This window comes from Leopardus geoffroyi, chromosome D4 (genome assembly GCF_018350155.1).
Source record: "Leopardus geoffroyi isolate Oge1 chromosome D4, O.geoffroyi_Oge1_pat1.0, whole genome shotgun sequence".
Classification (NCBI taxonomy): domain Eukaryota; kingdom Metazoa; phylum Chordata; class Mammalia; order Carnivora; family Felidae; genus Leopardus; species Leopardus geoffroyi.
The window spans coordinates 39,813,988-39,831,958 of NC_059342.1; the positions used below are offsets into that span (position 1 = coordinate 39,813,988).

A 17,971-nucleotide genomic window follows, 5' to 3' on the forward strand; every position below is an offset into this window, starting at 1 on the left:
CACGAGGCAGGCACGGAAGGCTCCCCCTGGCCTCACACCCAGACCTGTTTCCTGTAGGCCCTTCCCAGGCTCCATCCCAGAGGACAGACACTGGGCTGGGGGCTTGGGGAACCTGTTTTGGGTCACCCCTTGGGGCTTGGCCTTCCCGAAGGCAGGGACTGTTAACACACTCAGGCTGCCCTATGCCGGTGTCGGAGGGTAGAGAGTCACTCAGCAGACCTGAGAGCCGCTTCTTATTTGTTTGAGGAGGGGTAGAGGAAAGGGGTATCCCGCCAGCCTCTGACTTTTTTGTTTCCGCAGAGACTCCTAGCTTCGCGTCCTTCCTAGTAATCTAAATCAGTTTTGGTCTAAAGCAGACAGCTTCTGAAGGAAATGAAATTTCAAAACACTCCCAAATTCATCCACGTTTGATTTTGAATCCATCTCTAGGCCTCCCTCCAAAATAATGCCCAGTCCTTTTTCTTCATCCTAACTACGCTTTTCCCTTGCTTGCTTTAAAGTCTAGGATGCTGGAGATTAAAAATCATTACATACAATCCAAGGGCTTGAGGCCCTAGGAAGGGTTCAGAGGGGGTGGAGGTGGGAGAGGGAAGTGGGTGCTCCTTTGCGAACAGGATCTTTTATATTAGAAGCAAACAGATCCGGAGTGGACTCTTCTGCCCTGGAAAGTGGGGCTGCCACAGTTGGAGGGTGCAGGTTGGCTCTGGGGGCAAAGCGGGCTGTCACCTCCGTCCCACCCTCTGGGAGTTTGGTACTTAAGAGGTAGGCAATTCTGTCAGCCGCTGGGGTTTAGGGGTGGCAGGGTGAGGAGTTAAAAAGCAAGCTGCTTACACCTACAACTTATCCACCGCCCCCCCCCCCCCACCATAACTTTTCTCCTCTCGGCCACCGTCCCCCTCCTTTTTTCAAAGCTGCCATAGGTGTCCTGGCCCTTCGTCATTGCGAAGTTTTTGCTTCTGCTCAGGTGCCATTTGAAGGGGCCAGGGAAGTCCCGCCTTTCCAGGGGAAAGGAGGAGGGGATGCTGGGGGGTGGGGGGGGCGAGGAGATGGGACCTTGGTTCCCGGCGGGCCCAGTCCGAGAGAGGCCTGTGGGAGGTGCGGCCAGAGGAAGCGAAGCAGCACGTGGGACACGTGTTTGCCCAGGGTTTGGAAAGAGAGGATGTTGTGGGGCTCGGGTCTCCCGAGACTCCTGGGGGAGGGGGCATTGGTAGGCAGCTTCGATTTGGGTGGACGTCTGACGTCCCAGGTCGCACGAGGTAACCGAAATCCTGCTAACCTTGAGCGTAGAACTTGATTCGGATCTGGGCACGCAGGCGCAGCCCCGCTCAACCCGTGAGCTCCCACGGACATCGCTTAGGGGCAGGCATCCTCGGTGGCCAACGACCTGAGGAGCACACCCGGCACGTGGAAGGATCAAAGCAAAGTGCTGGCCACGACCCTGGCGGGGTCAAGTCCGATTCCAGAACCAGTCCAGCGGGGTTCAGGAAGGGCCCTGCAACCCCAGGCCCGTGAGTCCGCCCCGCGCCATCCGAGGGGGATTTCGTTTCTATTCCCCGCACGTGTCCCAGCGGCGCACCAGGAGATCCAGTTTCGCCGGAACGTTCCCGTTGACTTGTTGGTTTGAAAGTTGAGGCCCCGGGGTGGTAAGGCTGGCCACAAAAATTTCAAACCCCGCTAATCCTAGACAAAATAAAAACACAATAGACCACAAACCAACCAACTTGGGGCACATTCTGTGGTGGTCTCCTGGCTGGGCACATGGAACTGCGCAACCTGGAGGGAGTGAACCTTTCTACTTCTAATGCCCAGTGTTGTGTGGGAAGACCTCAGGATGGAGTTACAGCCGGGTCCCCCGTCCACCGCATGCTCCCGTCTTCTGAAGAAGAATGAAAACATCCCCCCAAACCGGCCGCATCCAAAGCTCCGCGGGGTGGGGGGCAAGGGGCGCCGGAAGCTTGCCTAGAGCCCGAGCTTTGGCACGAATTTGCCTCCCACCGAGACGCAGGGTCTCCCAGGGAGACGGAACCCGGCCGGAGAAATCGCGGCCTGGGAGCCCCTGGCCCCCACTCGGGAGCCAACCCGCCCAGCGCGAAGAGTGCGTCCCCCGATCCCCACGCCGGGGAACTGCAAGGCAGGAGGACGCTCAAGGCTCCAGCAGGGTGGAATCCTAGAGACAAAAAAATCTGAAAAGAAAAAAATAAATAAATTTGAACAAAACTAAACTACAAGCCCGCTGGTCCCCGCCGAAAGCGAGGTGGGGGAGGAGGGGGCGGGAACGGCCGAGGCGCAGAGAGTGGGGGATGCGGAACGAACTCCGTCCCCTGCAGAGTCGGTGCCTTCGGGGGCTCCAGCACCGCGCGCTCCCGCCGGCAAGGTTTGGACTCACGGGGGAGGGGGAGGATGGGAGGGAGAGGAGAGAAGAAGGATAGGTGGAGGGGGAGAAGGGAGGTGGTGGTTCTTTTTCTCCTCCAGCCAGCGCCAGCCGAGGCGAACTTGCGGTGGCGGAGCTCGAGAAAACTTTGGAAAGTTTCGGGAGCGCGGTTAGTGGTGGAGGCGCAGGGCAAAGAAGCAATGCTGGGGTGGGAGCTGGGGAGCGGACGGGGTGCTCCTGGGAGGCCAGGTCCTGGGGTGGTTAAAGATCCAAGCATCCTGGGTCAGGTCCGCCCCCGGCCGCAGAGGCTTCGAGGCGCTGACTGCGGGACGTTTCCTTGAGATGGACAAGACAAGACCGCGGGTTCGGCGGTCTCTGCCAGTGCCGAAAGCACTGCAGGGCGACGGCTCAGAGCAACAGCGGGAAAGGCTCGTCTGCCAAGGCGGGATTAGATCCTCCCGCCCAGGGGCCCCGTCCCCCATCTTCCCCCGCCCAGCGAGGGCCGCGCGCGCCAGGGATCTTTGGGGCGACGCGCGCCGTTTCGAGTCGCGCTTCGGCTCTCCGCGCACCACGTGCGCCCACGGCCTCAGGCGGGGATGTTTGGGCCAGTGCCCCTGAAAGAGAGGGGGCCACGCAGCCAAGACCAGGCTTCGGCCACGTTCGGCCCGCGCACCCTTGCTGGGGGCAGGATAAAATGGCCCAACCCAACTTTTCCCTGCGCCCTGGGAAGGAAGCGTGGTGCGCCCGCTGGAGCGCGAGGCCGCCGCCGCCCGTTCCACACGCGGCCTGGCTTTCTGCTTTTCCTCACTGCGCACCAGGGAAAGGCAGAATTCAATGATATCATCCAAGTGTCACGCAGTCTTTTCCTCTTTTCCTCTGGAGCCTAGTGTATTTCGAAGGGGTATCTCCCAATTCTCAAATAAATGTCTTTCTCTCTAAAGCCTGGCTGGGTTCTGTAGTAACCATTGAGGCGAAAATGACCACACACACACAAAGAAAGAAAGAAAGAAAGAAAGAAAGAAAGAAAGAAAGAAAAGGAAAAAGAAAAGGGAAGACAAGAAAAGGAAAGAAAAGAAAAGAAAGAAAAGAAAATTAAAAAGAAAGAAAGGAAAGGAGAGGAAAGGGGGAAAAACCCAATCAGTTGTGAGTTTACAGCCTGAAGCGGCTTATTTGGGCCCATTGAACTCCATTCCAGACCGCGCAGCTCACCCTATTCGGGGAGAAGCTGGAGAATGGAGACAAAACAAGGTTATTTAAAGTGACTCCCGGAACGCGACTTCCCTTCCAAAACTCCTTAGGTGTCTGCTTCAGGGCTCCAGCTTAGCGCGGCCCGGGCAACCCAGCCTCGGATGTTTAAACCGGGCCACCCCCCGGGTGAAACTACCTGTTGGGAGAATGCGCAGTCTAGACTTTCGGCCCTCTTTTCTCCCGCGCAATCCCCGCAGCGACGGGATGGTTCTGGGTTTGGCAGGACTGGGGAGAGGACAGAAGAGCCGGGAGCAGCGGACAAAGTCAGCAGCTCCTGGCTCTACCCAGCGTGCTGCGGGGGCTCTTTGGAAAGTGGAAGCAGTCCCTAGAACGCTGTGCGGGGCCCTTGGCCGCAGGGATGCCCCCCAAACTCTCACGATTCTCGAAATTCGGAAACCACGAAGCGGTGCGGTTCGTGCCGGCTTGGTGCAAGTCTAACTTAAAAAAAAAAAAAAAAAAAAAAAAAAAACACAAAAAGCCTCCTGGCGGCTTCCTCGGCGCGCACCCCCACCCCGCACTCCAACAGCCCACACTTTTCCCTGCACCGAAATTCACTTCACTACTTAAAATTCGGAAAACTCCGCCGCCGCTTGGACGCGCGGCAACCCAGAGGCTGCTTAAAGCTCTTGCACGAGTTGCTTGAGGGAGATCACTCTGCTCTTGCGAGCACACAGAATCTCTGTATCTTAAAACAGCCTAACCCGACGAGGAAGCAGAGTTAGCGGTGACAATCTGAGTAGTCTTTGCAGCCCGTTGGGGGAATTTTCGGCGCCTGGGGGACAGGGGGCTTGTCTCGCTGGAACCGGTGGGAAGGACGGTTCCGGCCGGGGCCTGGGGCTGGAAGTCTCATTTGGGGAGCGCACAGCCCGGGTTTGGCGCGCGCGTTTAATTACGTTCTTTAGGGCAAACTCTCCCGCACAGCCTGCGCCGACATTACTTCTGGGGGGATGTGGAGGCACAGGCTGAACTAAGCCGGGAAATCCCCCCGTCCCCAGACTCGGAAACCACTCCGCATTGTGTCTCCGATGCGGGTTTCTGCTCTTTGATAGCGAACTGCACTCAATTTGGGGAGCAGTGGGACTTGGGAGAGGCCCTACCGACGGGCCCGTTTGGGGTCCGAGGGTAGGGAAACTCTTTCTCCGCGATTGGGGGTACGGCGGCGCTTTATTTCTCGGGGCATGCGCTCACATTTTCCACGGTCGCAACGCACTCGGCTTAAAACGAAATGGGGACAAATATGAGGCCACTGCAGGGAAGGAGGGGGGTAAGCCTCATCTTGCTTAGGATACTCGTTCTGACAGCGAAAACTGCCGGGCTGCGCCGAAGAGCGAGAATTTATTAATGAGAATGTATTGCACAGGAACGAGAGTTGAGACTTCGAGCTAAAAGACGGCTCAGGACGCTTCCCGCGCGGCAGTCTTTTATGATCCTGCCGCATTAGTCTGTTCTGCCCCTAAGTCACACCCCTATTCCCAGTCTTAAGTGGCATTTCCCTTCCCAGTGTGCCTCTTTCCTGTGCCCACTCGTCCGGGGCTTCGTGTTGCCCAGGACCTCTCCGCGTCTGGAAAAACTCTCGCAAACTTGTCCTTCGCCCAGTGCGTATGCGCGGGTGGGCTCTCCCCGCGCCGCCGCGCCGCAGCCCCGGACCCTCCGGGGCCTGGGAAACCCGGTGCATTTTCCAGCGCTCAGCCTCTGCGCTCCTGTTTTATTTCAGTTCAATCCCAGGGGCACGGACCCAAAGATAATAAACAACGCTGCTTATTAGAGATACAAACGGGCGCAGAAAAGAACCACGCGGAAAAGCAAGCACAGAGACATTTTAACAAGTGGCCATGCAATCAGAACTGTCTTTGAAAGTGACTTGTAATGTACAATGGGAGGGAGCCTCTCCAAAATTACAGAAATTCTCAGAATGTAGGTTTGTCAAAGGATGATGGCCGGAGCTATTTTTATTTATTTGGTTTTGCCTCTGGAAATCAGGCGGAGTTGTTGCTACCTGCCCAAGCCTCTCTACAAGCCGCCTCCCCCTCCCTTATCCCCCTCTTAGATCGCTAGGCCTCACACACAAAAAAAGGGAGGGGTCTTCTAGGTGTGGGCATCCTTTGCTACCGTTATTTCAGATCCCTCAAGGGTTGAAAACACTGCCTCCCCTTTAGGCAGTGACAACACGGGCTTTGGGGGAAGATGTCATCGTAACGGGTGTGGTCAACTAATTCAGAGATACGGGGGATTTTTTTTTTTTTTTTTTTTTTTTTGTATATATATAAACGCAGATACCTTGTGAGTGTTGACCCTGAGAGTGGAGGCTGGTGATTCCTCCTGAGGTGCGGGTGAAACCGATTTCTGCCCTGCCTGATGGCCTTGGGAAAGGGCCTCCCATCTGCTCTGATCGCCTCCACCCCTTCCAATGTCAGAAAACCTTCCTGCCTGCAAATATTGGCACTTCGCTGCTACTGACAGGCGGTGCTGCTTTAAATAGGAAGAAGACCGCGGGGCGAAAAGAAAGTCACAACCTTCCTACCCACCAGACTACCTGCCTCCGGTCCCCAAAGGCCAAGCGCTGGCAAAAGAGACTTACAAGGAAAACCTCCGATTTCGGAGCAGGATGGGAAATGAATCAGCTGTGTGTTCCAGGAACAAAATCTCTCTTTGATTCTTAGGAACTGGGGTGCCCCAGAACAGGTCTCCCCTGTTTTAGTGCCTGAGCGCCTGCACTTCCTATGACCCTGTCTCTCCACTTTTCCATTGTTGTTGTTCAGATAAAGGTAAACGCTGGGGGAGCTTCAGCGGTGCTTCAGTTCAGTCCGCCTGGGCAGCAAGTTCCTTTTGACTTTATCCAGAGTGCGGCTGTGCTTCTGGCGGTGCCAGGGGTGGGTCTGGTCTCACCACAGCTAGCCCCGCACCCCACACAGAACTCTCAGCCTCCGGACCTGCCTGGGGCTGGCTCTGGCTGGGTCTGGGGCCTCTCTTTTGAAATGCACCCCTCTGCCAAGCAAGGGCATCTCCTTGGAAATGATCATGGGGCCAACCGCACCCAAGGAATAGCCCAAACCTTCCCTCCCCAGCTCCTACCTAGGTTGATGGCTTTACGTAGCGTTCATGAATTTTTGTTTCCTAACTTCAATTCTGAATGATCTTCAGAACTCTTGAGCTGTCTACCCTAGAGGCCAGCTTTTCCTAGGAAGGGAAGGGTTTGTGCCCGATGAGTTCAAGCTTGAGAGGCTGGCCTCTGCACAACTGTGGCTGCATTTTAGAGGGGGCCTCAGGCATTTTGGGTGCTGGACTTCTTCCCACTGTTTTCCAATTCAATTGGAAGGTGCCTAGTAACTTTATAGAGAAGGAAACTGAGGCACAGAGGAGGGACTGGGCTTACCAAGGGCATACGGTGAACTGAGAGCAGAGTCTGCACCAGACCCCAGGTTTCCTGATTTGAAGTCCGTTTGCCCCAGTTTTGAGGCTGGTGTAGCTAACAAGACACTACTGTTCAGGAAACATCCACTGTGTGCCAGACCACTTATTGTGCCAGACGCGTTACATAGGTTGTCATTACAGTAACCCTAAAGAGCATTATTAGCCCCAATAAAAATTTGTAAAAATTATAAGAGTAACATATGCATAAATCAAAATATTTCAAATCATCCAAAAGGGCATAAACTGAAAGTAAGTCTCTTCCTCTGCCCCCTCTTCCAGAATAATGCTGATATTTTTCATTCCTTTAGTGGCTCTGTCCTTATCTAATAGACGTCACCATTACCTTCTGAGTGAGGAGAGGGAGTGTCCCAATCAGGATAACCAGCTGTGGCTGCCTGTCTCAGACCCAGCACCACCATGACTGTCTACCTTAGGGAAGGTGAGGAGTGGGGAGACGCAAGGAGCGAGGCCACAGATAAGAAGGCTCAAGTCAGAGTTCATGTCACCCCTTCCTCTCCTCTCCACCTGCACCTGCTAATGCTACAGTTTTCCGGGAGCTGAGACCATAAGCTCTCTCGGTGCAGGTAACCTGATGGCCATTTGTGAGGGCTGCATTCCTTCCAGGCCTCGGTGCAAATGGACAAACAGCTTTCCTTGTGTCCCTGTCACCTAGCTGCTGTCACCCCGATGCTGCCTGCAGCCTGTACTAGCTCTGTCTGGGACTGGGGCAAGCTTCTTCAGCTTCAGATTTCCCTGCCTGTTGCTCGGGGTTGTTGGGAGGCTCAAATGAGAGACGGGGTGACAGGGGGTGGGAGGGGGTGAGGACGGGGGTGGGGGGTGGGGGTGGACTGTAAACTTGAAATCTCTTTATGTAAATAGAATCGCTGCTTTTCAAAGGTCTGGTTAGGACCCTGTGGCCCTTCAGTTCAAGATGGTGAATGTTCAGGGTTGTTTGCAAAAGGGTGTGCTTGGGGGATATGGGGATTTGCCTTTGGGTGTTGTGCATATAGGAGCAGGTATAGAAGTACATGTTAAAGTGGAGGGGTTGTTCATTTTTCCGTGAAACATGGGAACACTGAGTCTTTGGGATCAGGGGCTGCGGTGAAGATGAAGTAGATTTCCTTCTGCGGGAGAACACAGAGAGCCAAGTTGGTGAGGGCAGAAGGAGGCACTTCCCGGCTTGGGGGTGCACAGTGGGTGGGTTAGAAGCATGGCTGAAGGGATGATTCAGCCTGTCCCTTTGGGTAGATGTCCCCCACCGAAGGCTGATGTTAGACGTTCAGGAGCAGAGAGGGTGAACGCTGGTATAAGCTTCCCAGAACCGATCATTTCATTGTTTGCAACTATTTTTGTGAGTGGAAAGGAGAGGGATTTTAGAGGATGCGTGTGATAATTCTTTCAGGAAAAGCTAGTCCTGTCCTCGAGAGTTCCTCATTCTGGAAGAATTGCTAGAAAATCCTGAATTGGTGGCAGAGGGCAGCGGGGAGGGGGCTCCAAGTGAGAGCAAGTGACGGGCCCTGGCCGTGGGCTCCTCCAGAAGAGGAGCAGCTGGGGAGGGGCTGGTGTCTCTGAAAAGCGCTTCTAGAAACATGCACAAGACCCTGCAGCATGCACAGATCTGAGATGGTACAGAGGGAGAGTGTGAGCGTCCAGGAGGAAGAAAAAAACGGTTTTAAGATGAATGAGGGGGGTTGGGGAGTGGGCTGGTTCCAGAGAGAAACCGTGAAAGGAGGGAAAGTCAGTTTTTTTTTTTTTTTTTTTTTTTTTTTTGAGGCCCAGCCAGGCTTCAGACTTCAGAGAGCCTGCCTTCAATGCCTGTGTCAGGACAAAGGAGGCTGCGCCCCCTGGTGTCAGACTGTCAGTCAGCACAGCTCGCTCCGGCAGAAACCTGAGGGTGGGGAAACCAGGGTCCAGCCAGAAAAGTCCACGGGTCAGTCAGATGCCTTTTCTTCTGTTTGCTAAGGGAGTGGAAGTTGAAATAGCCTTTGCTTTCTCAGATCTGGGGTCTAAATCGAGACTGTTTCAGAGAAGGACGATTTTTGTTGTTTTACATGCAAGTTAAGTCAACAGGACAGTACCTGTTTCAAAGTAGCCTGGTGGGGTAGGAAGTCCACTGACCGGAGAGAAAAGACGTGCATTTGAGGAAGAGTGTTGGTCTGGGGCGAGTCATTAAATATTTCAGAGCCTCACTTTCCTTGGCTTAGAACCAAAGGGGTTAGACTAAGATGGCTTTTAAAGTTTTTCTCAAGCTCTATCCAATATTGGGATTTATTCATCGCCACACTATTATTCTCCGAGAACCTCGAAAACTGGACCTTATTATTTTTATTTTTCTTATGGCCATGCAGGTACAAATGTTTCAGCATGAGCTCCCTGATTCTGAGCAAAGGTGTTTGTGTCCCCTTTTCTTTTAAAACGGCAAAATATGCCTCTTTTCAGCACGGAAGCCATCCCTTCACCCTTTATGGAGCCTCCCGCAAAAAGCAACAGAGTGAGGTCTCCAGTCTCTGCTCTGCTTCTTTTAAAACTAAAGTAGGAAAGTGTCGTGCTGGAAATTATGCCACTGAGTGTTACATGTGGTAGGTGTGAATATATGCTTCAACAGTTCCAGGCATGAGACCAAAAACGTCCCCAGAATTAGCAGAGTTTTCAGCTATAATCTGGCTAACATTTCTACGAATAGGTACAAAGACCAATTTGAGAGTATGTTCTCTCTAAGGGGCTGTCTGGTTGGGATTCCACTGGAATTTAAGGCCATCCCTTGGACGGTCAGGTGATTTTAGCGGGATCAGCCCCAGGAAAAATGCGGTAGGGGCTCAGAGTCCGCTCTCCTAAAACCCGCAAGTCGAATCACTGCGATGAGCGGTCATTTGTACCTCACGGCGATTGACTTCGTCCTTCTACACTGCACTTGAACTCTTATCTCTACCTAGTGGCTACCTTTGCTTTTTGGTTTTAAGCCACAGATCGCAGGCCCGCGGAGAGGATCACTTGGGTAGTCTTGCGGACGTGGAGGGTGCGTGAGGCCATTGTCCTGTACCCCGCAGGGTCACTACTCGATACACTACACGAGAGGACCGGTTCCTCCGTATGGGAGAGGGGAACAGGAGGAAGAGAAGCCGTACAACCAGATGAGCCATGGCAAGGGTTGGGGGCCAGAGACTCGGAGCACGGTGCTTCTCTGAAGTGAACAGCTGCATTGTGGGCCGCGTCGACCTGCAAAGTTCATAGGTTGAAGGCCTAGCCGGCGGGGCTGCGGGCTACGACTGCATGTGGACATAGGGCCTTTAAAGATGCTCTTAGGTGAAAAGGAGGCCGTTAGGGCAGCTCTAACCGGTGTGACTGGGGAAGTCCTCGTAAGAAGAGGAGATTAGGACAACAGCCAGGTGCTGTGGGAAGACCACACGAAGACACTCCAAGAAGGCGGCCGCCGGTGGGTGGGCAAGCCAGGGACGGCGCCTTAGAAAAAAGGGACTCTACCGACACCTTGTTCTCAGACTTCTGGCCCCCAGACTTGCGAGGAAATAAATTCCTGTCTTCTACGCCACTCAGTCTATGGTACTTTGTCACGGTGGCCCTAGCAAATGACTTTAGGTCATAACTTGGCACCCGCCAATCTTGTGGATCCATTCAGGGATGCAGCCCGGAGTCACCGATGTTTTTAGTTTTTAAGAGAGGTTAAGAATCTTTTGCTTTTGAAACGTTGGGAGCAGGGTGCATTTCACGAACACGCAACCGGTGCGGTCACGCGGCACCCCACGCTTGGCCCAGGAAGGGCCAGGTGCTCTGGCTGAATGTTCTGCTATGGCCATGTGGAAATTCGTGGATTTGAAGAAGGGCCTGCATTTTTGTGTTGCACGGGGCGCAACAAACCACGTAGTTAGTCCTTGTTGACAGCTAACACAAACTTAAAATACAGTGCTGGTTAAGAGTATGAGGGCCGAAACAAAATAGGTCCGAGGCTGGGTGTAGCGTGGGACACTGGTAAGAACTTTGTGTCACCAGTTGGATACAGAGAATCCTTCCAGTCTCTGGGGCACCTGGGTGGCTCACTCGGTGACCCTTGATGTTGGCTCAAGTCATGATTCATGGGATCGAGCCCCATGTCAGGCTCTGTGCCGACAATGTGGAGCCTTCGTGGGATTCTCTCTCTCCCTCTCTCTCTCTGCCCTCCCCCCCCCCCCCTGCTCATGTGCTCTCTTTCTCTCTAAAATAAATAAATATTAGGGGCGCCTGGGCAGCTCAGTCGGTTAAGCATCTGACTTTGGCTCAGGTCATGATCTCACGGTTTGTGAGTTCGAGCCCCACGTAGGGCTCTGTGCTAACAGCTCTGCTCTCTGCCCCTCCCCCCGATTGTGCTCTGTCTCTCTCTCTCTGTCTCTCAAAAATAAATAAATCTTAAAAAATTTTTAATAAATGACCCCCAAAAAATTCCTCCCATTTCTCTGAGAACCCCTGGGGAAGAATTTATGGGACCCAGAGATTTTCTGGGGGTGGGAGGAAAGGCACAGATATTCTGCAGGTTTGATTCCCTGGGATTCTGCATGAGCCAGTGTGGCCCTAAGATCCCGCCCCTCCCCCACCCCCGCCCCAGGGATGGGCAGTGAGAACTTCACAATAGGAATACTTTGAGGAAAGGCCCAACATAAGGAGCTAAATGTTTGGTTTGGGGGAGGGGGCTGGGTTGGGCCCTGCGTACGGCTGATGCTGGAAGCTTTTCCAGAGTCATCCATCCAGGCACTGGAGTTGGGCTTTGGAAACCGCGTATGCTTGTTCCCCAGTATGAACAGTAGGACTCTGAGGGGCAGTGCAGCCCAATGTCAAGGCAGCATGGAGACACGGCGGTGAGAGAGGAACAGTGGTGAGAGAGGACTGGCTAGACTCCAGCTTCCTGCCTGCAGTGTGTGACCAGGATTCTCGCTTTGGAGCCAGTCAGCCCCAGGATTCTTGAGGGGTTCTCTGTTGGGCCGAACTGCAAGAGAGAACCCTGGCCTGTTTTAAGGCCGACCCGAACACTTAATTGGAAGTAAATAATAGACTTCCATTTCATGGTGCGTGCCATAGTAGTTGATTCTAATTTGGAAGGGGCAAGCTGTGCCCCTGATGAAAGGAATGTAGTCATCAGGGCTAGAGTCATGGGGATATTATGGGGATATTACGGGGAGATCCTGTGTTTAAGGATATGCACTGATTTATAGAAGCTCACTGAAAATATTATAGTGGAATGTTTGGTCAGGAGGTCTGCTTTTTTGGTTCTATTTCTGCCCAGTATTGGCGAACGGGTGAGTGTAAATTTTAAAAGAAGTAATTTCTTATGCACATTTGTGCAAACTCCCTAAGGGGAATCGGTGAAAGACTGTTTGAGACACTGGATTTCTTGGAAGAAAGTTGCTACGTAAATTAGTGTAGAGCTTTTTTTTTTTTTTTTTCCATGGCAGGTTTGCAGGACCCTCTGAAGAACCCTCCCATCATGGAAGGGAGAAAATGAAACTCTCTACCAGCGTCTATTAGGGAAGCTAAATTTCTCTCTTTCCGGCAAGTTTCCCAAACCTCATGACTCTCATTTCCAGACCAAAGAGTAAGGTTTTATTTTTATTATTCTTTATACTTGGCATATGGAGGAGAGTCCCACGATGGGGCAGGCCAGACTTAGGTACCCCAGGGGGAACTCAGACACACTTACACAGTGCACCCCAAGCCAGCTCCTCCTTTCTCCTGACAGACAGTGCCCTCCTTCTCCCTGAAGTGTATGAACAGGACTCCCCCTCAGAGCTGAGCCAGACCCTGGATTCTCAAGGGGTTGGGTGAGTGGCCCAATATTTAAGATGATTGAAATTCTATGTGTGGTGTTTCTGATTTAATTCCTGAATGACAGTTGCCTTAAACATGTGGGAAATAAGAAACCTCACTAGAAATTTTAATCTAAAAGACCATTCAATTCGGAGAAATGAAACTACGTCCATATAAAAGCTTGTGTTTTGGGGCGCCTGGGTGGTGCAGTCGGTTAAGCGTCCGACTTCAGCCACAGGTCACGATCTCGCGGTCCGTGAGTCCGAGCCCCGCGGCGGGCTCTGGGCTGATGGCTCAGAGCCTGGAGCCTGTTTCCGATTCTGTGTCTCCCTCTCTCTCTGCCCCTCCCCCGTTCATGCTCTGTCTCTCTCTGTCCCAAAAATAAATAAACGTTGAAAAAAAAAAAAAAAAAAAGCTTGTGTTTTAAAACAAGTTTTAAATAAATGTTGACAACAGCATTATTCACAATGGCCAAAAAGGGGAGACAATCCGAATGTCCACCAACTAATGAATGGGTAAACAAAAATGCGGTACATTCACACAATGGAATACTATTTGGCAATAAAAAGGTATGGAGTATTGTTACATGCTACACTGATGAACCTTAAAACATGCTAAGTGAAAGAAGCCAGTCACAAAGGCACCCATATTGTATGATTTCATTTGTGTGAAATTCCTAGAGTAGACAAATCTACAGACACGGAAAATAGATTAGTGATTGCCGAGGGCTGGGGGCCAGAGTGCAGGCATTGAAAGATGACAGCACGATAGGACAGGGTTTCTTTTTGAGGCTAGGAAAATGTTCCACAATTAATTCATTGTGGTGGAGAATGAACAACTCCGAAGATGTATCAAAAAACACTGAATTCTGGGGCGCCTGGGTGGCTCACTCAGTTAAGCGTCTGACTTCGACTCAGGTCATGATCTCACAGTTCGTGGGTTGAGCGTCGTGTCGGGCTCTGAGCTGACAGCTCAGAGCCTGGAGCCTGCTTCGGATTCTCAGTCTCCCTCTTTCTGCCCCTCCCTTGCTCATGCGCGCTCTCTCTCTCTCTCTCTCAAAAATAAATAAACATTAAAAAGAAAAAAGAAAAACACTGAATTTTGCATTTTGAATGGATGAATTCCATCATGTGCAAATGATCTCAATAAAATTGTTAAAATTGTTTAAAAGAAATGATACTTTTAAAAAGACCATTGGTTTATGTCTCTTTTTCTGAAGCTGATTCCCTCGGGACGCAGGTATCCAGGCTGAAACCCGGATTTTATGAGCTGAGGAAGATGACAATGTGAAAAATGGCGATTTTCCCTTAGGCAGAGATCTGATTTGCAGATCCCTTCGTACTCACAATGCTTGTGCCTGCAGCTGCTTTGAACTTTGCTGAAAAGATTTTTCTTAGCTTGAAATCATTAAAATATGTTTAAACGGCACTGAAGTGGCTTTATTGTTTTATCTATTCCTTTCCCTCCCTTTAAGTAATAGCACCCCGATATCCTCTTAAGGAACCACCCACCTCGTTTTCAGTTCATGTGGTTTGAATATTGCTGACCCTACGCCTTAGGCTCTATGAGTCAGGCCTGACCAATCAGCACATTTCATCCAGTGGTGTGTCAGAGCTGGCTCATCCCAGCTTATTCGAACCAACTGGTAAATTTTTAGGAACTTTGTGAGCCAGTTGCTAAATATGATCACTATTAAAATTTCAAGTACATAAATTTATAATTAAATACATTATACTTAAAATGGAGTTATTAGGCACTCAAAACTCATCGCCTCCTAATTATTTGAATACATTCTACTATTACCTGTTCTCCTGAGGTTACTTACATCTATCAGATCTGCATGATTTAAGTGCACCCCTGTGTGTCTCTTTTCAACCCCATGTTCAGTGACTTCCTGTCAGCAGCTTGGCCTTGGCCATGGGCAGTGTTTATACATCACAACTATGTAAATGCTGTATATCAGGGCTTCTTCTTTCCTGTCAAGGAGAGTGTCAATCATCTGCCAGCTGTAGTGGCTTAAATAGTGCCCCCCCCCAAAAAAAGATGTTTGGGGGCGCCTGGGTGGCGCAGTCGGTTAAGCGTCCGACTTCAGCCAGGTCACGATCTCGCGGTCCGTGAGTTCGAGCCCCGCGTCGGGCTCTGGGCTGATGGCTCAGAGCCTGGAGCCTGTTTCCGATTCTGTGTCTTCCTCTCTCTCTGCCCCTCCCCCGTTCATGCTCTGTCTCTCTCTGTCCCAAAAAAATAAATTAACGTTGAAAAAAAAAGAAAAAAAAAAAAAGATGTTTGTGTCCAAATCGGGGTAGTTGTGAATATAACTTTGTTTGGGAAAGGGATCTTTGCAACTGTGTTTAAGATAAGCGTCTTGAGCTGAGAGCATCCTGGATTATCCCAGGATCTCTAAATACAATCACACGTGTCCTTATAAGAAGAAGCAGAGGGAGTTCGACACACACACAGATAATAGAAGGAGGCAATGAGACCAGAGAGATTGACTGAAGGAGTGCAGCCATAAGCCAAGGGATGCCTGCAGCTGCTAGAATCTGGAAGAGGCATGAAACAGAATCTCCCCTGGAACCTCTAGAGGGAGCACAGCCTTGCTGACACCTTGACTTTGGATGGTTAGCTTCCAGAAATATGCAAGAATAAATTTCTGTTTTGAAGCCACCCAGTTTGTGATAATTTGTGATGGCAGCCACAGAAAACTAACCTACTGGCACCCACTGGGGTACTATCGTACGACCAGGGATGGGCATGTTACCCCAGTTAGGACAATGGGAGGTCAGCTCCATGAAAGAAACCATCTCCTTCTCCTAGGGGTTGCCAAATGGTGCCATTTTTGCCACCATATTTGCCTAAGAATGAAAACAGCACAGAAAGTTGTCAAGTAGACATCTGGAGAGAGAGAGAGAAAGAGATCCCAGAACAATGTTGTTTGAGAAGCTGGACCTAGTCTACTACTGGAATTCTCTATTGCATGAACGCATTAATTTCTTTTCTTTTTCTTTTTTCTTTTTTATTTATTTATTTTTTTTAACGTTTATTTATTTTTGAGACAGAGAGAGACAGAGCATGAACGGGGGAGGGGCAGAGAGAGAGGGAGACACAGAATCGGAAGCAGGCTCCAGGCTCTGAGCCATCAGCCCAGAGCCCGACGAGGGGCTCGAACCCACGGACCGTGAGATCATGACCTGAGCCGAAGTTAGACGCTTAACCGACTGAGCCACCCAGGCGCCCCTATTTCTTTTCTTTTTAAACCAAGTTCCTAACCGATATACACATGTGAATTTTAGGGAACATTTGAAAGTGTCCTTTTGCACAGACAGGGTTGTAAATACACACGGTTGCTATCATTTGATCAGTTATTACTGAAATCAGGCATAACTAACAAAGACAATCAGGGAAACATATAACAAACAGTGAACAATCTGAGATCTACCTGAATTCGATCGTGTTCATTTGTTCCACAAACACTTACTGAGCCCAACCATGTTTAAAGTGTTCTACTCAGGGCACATATCCATACATTTAGCAGCTTACAACTTATTTGCCAGTAAGGAGTTTAGGATAGCTCACATTACTGAGGTCACCAGCAGTATTAACTTTTCATGACATAGCCCATATTTTTCTGGACAGTACTAAATTCATATAATTTCCTTATTTTTCCTAAAGAGAATTTGTTTAATGTACAATGAAAATATTCTAACTTCTTTACGAGATTCCATTTAAGTACATTCACAAATCATAAAAAAAAAAAAGAAAAAAAAAACTTTTGGCAAATTGAGTATTTTAAGTTGGGAATTATTCTTCTGGTGATTTTCAATGACACTGTGCCTTTGCTAATTTTGTACTTCTCCGGAATTTTTATTCTCCATTATCTTAGTAATTTGTTAGCATGGATAGGCACATTTCTGAACGGAGGGTGTCACAGGAAATCCCAGAGATAGACATACTGTATTGAATATTTTTAAAATAAAAGGAAAATCTTTTTACACCCAGAATGTCTACCTTTATTTTTTTTAGTTCAGGAGATTTAAAATTAATTCTGCCCCCATAATTCTATTTTTTTCTCATACCTTTCAAATAGCTTTTTTTTTTTATGAGCACATTCTTCATGTTGGATGAATTCCCAGACAACTTTTTAAATCTAATTAAACTCACCTAAGTTTAACTCAGATAGCATTTGCGGTTAATTTCTTAATGGTTGATAAACTGGAAACCCATCTTTGGGACTTATTAAAAAAAAAAAAAAAGAGGTTCCTGAAGGTTGCTTATTGCTAAAAGAACCCGTTGCTAATAATGATGTCACAAACATCAATAAACTAATGCCCATTTGTCTGGACTTAAAATAGAATAAACTTTCAAATGCAAATATCCAGGGGCACCTGGGTGGCTCAGACTTCAGACTTCAGCTCAGTTCATGATCTCACAGTTTGTGGGTTGGAACCCCATGTTGGGCTCAGTGCTGACAGCTCAGAGTCTGGAGACTACTTTGTATTCTATGTCTCCCTCTTTCTTTGCCCCTCCCTAGCTCACGCTGTCTCTCTCTCTCTCTCTTTCTCTCTCTCAAAAATAAGCAAACATTAAAAAATGCAAATATTCAAATATTATATTATTCTTTTACACTTTATATTTGCTTATAGATTTGCTTATCCAAGAAAGAATTGTTCTGAGTATTTTCAAGGCAAAAGTAACAACAACAATAACAACAAACAAACAAATCCATAAACAAACACATAAGGAACAAGCAAGCAAACACACACACAAGCACACACACGTGAGGCATAGGGAATAAGAGATTTCACTAGGACATACAGCAGACATTAATGAAGCAACAATAATTCAAGTCTACTCTCCTTCCAGTCTGGAACAATCCTGTTTGCTATGAAAAAGTAGCCACCAAAATCTTTTGGGAGATTAGCATCATTATCAATACGGATTTCAAGGAAAACGTGAACAACATAAAAACTTAGCTTTCAGATTCCCCATTTTTATAGCCCCATAAAACCTAAAATAAAAATTGGGAGCACATCCAGTTTATCAAAGAAAGGTCAACAACAGACTCCAAATAAAAGTTTAGGAAGTCACTTTCTATTAACAAAAGCAGCTTTTAAATATTACTTTTTCTTGATAATTCTGGCTGAGAAGAACCCA

The 17,971-nt window shown here is 49.5% G+C and overlaps 1 protein-coding gene and 1 long non-coding RNA gene across 14 annotated transcripts in view; one reads left to right on the plus strand and one right to left on the minus strand.

The window, feature by feature from the left end:
• Positions 1 to 17,971, minus strand: part of NFIB (nuclear factor I B) — a 453,529-nt gene that overhangs the window by 272,138 nt on the left and 163,420 nt on the right. The window lies entirely within an intron of this gene.
• Positions 1 to 17,971, plus strand: part of LOC123592683 — a 46,007-nt gene that overhangs the window by 27,399 nt on the left and 637 nt on the right. For 2 of the 6 annotated variants that reach the window (XR_006709909.1, XR_006709908.1), the window contains exons 2-3: positions 12,469 to 12,608; positions 12,753 to 12,834. The exons of 2 other annotated variants lie outside the window; for them this stretch is intronic. This is a non-coding gene — a long non-coding RNA (uncharacterized LOC123592683). The remainder of the gene's footprint in view (positions 1 to 12,468; positions 12,609 to 12,752; positions 12,835 to 17,971) is intronic. 2 more of the 6 variants (XR_006709910.1, XR_006709907.1) reach the window with 1 other exon arrangement.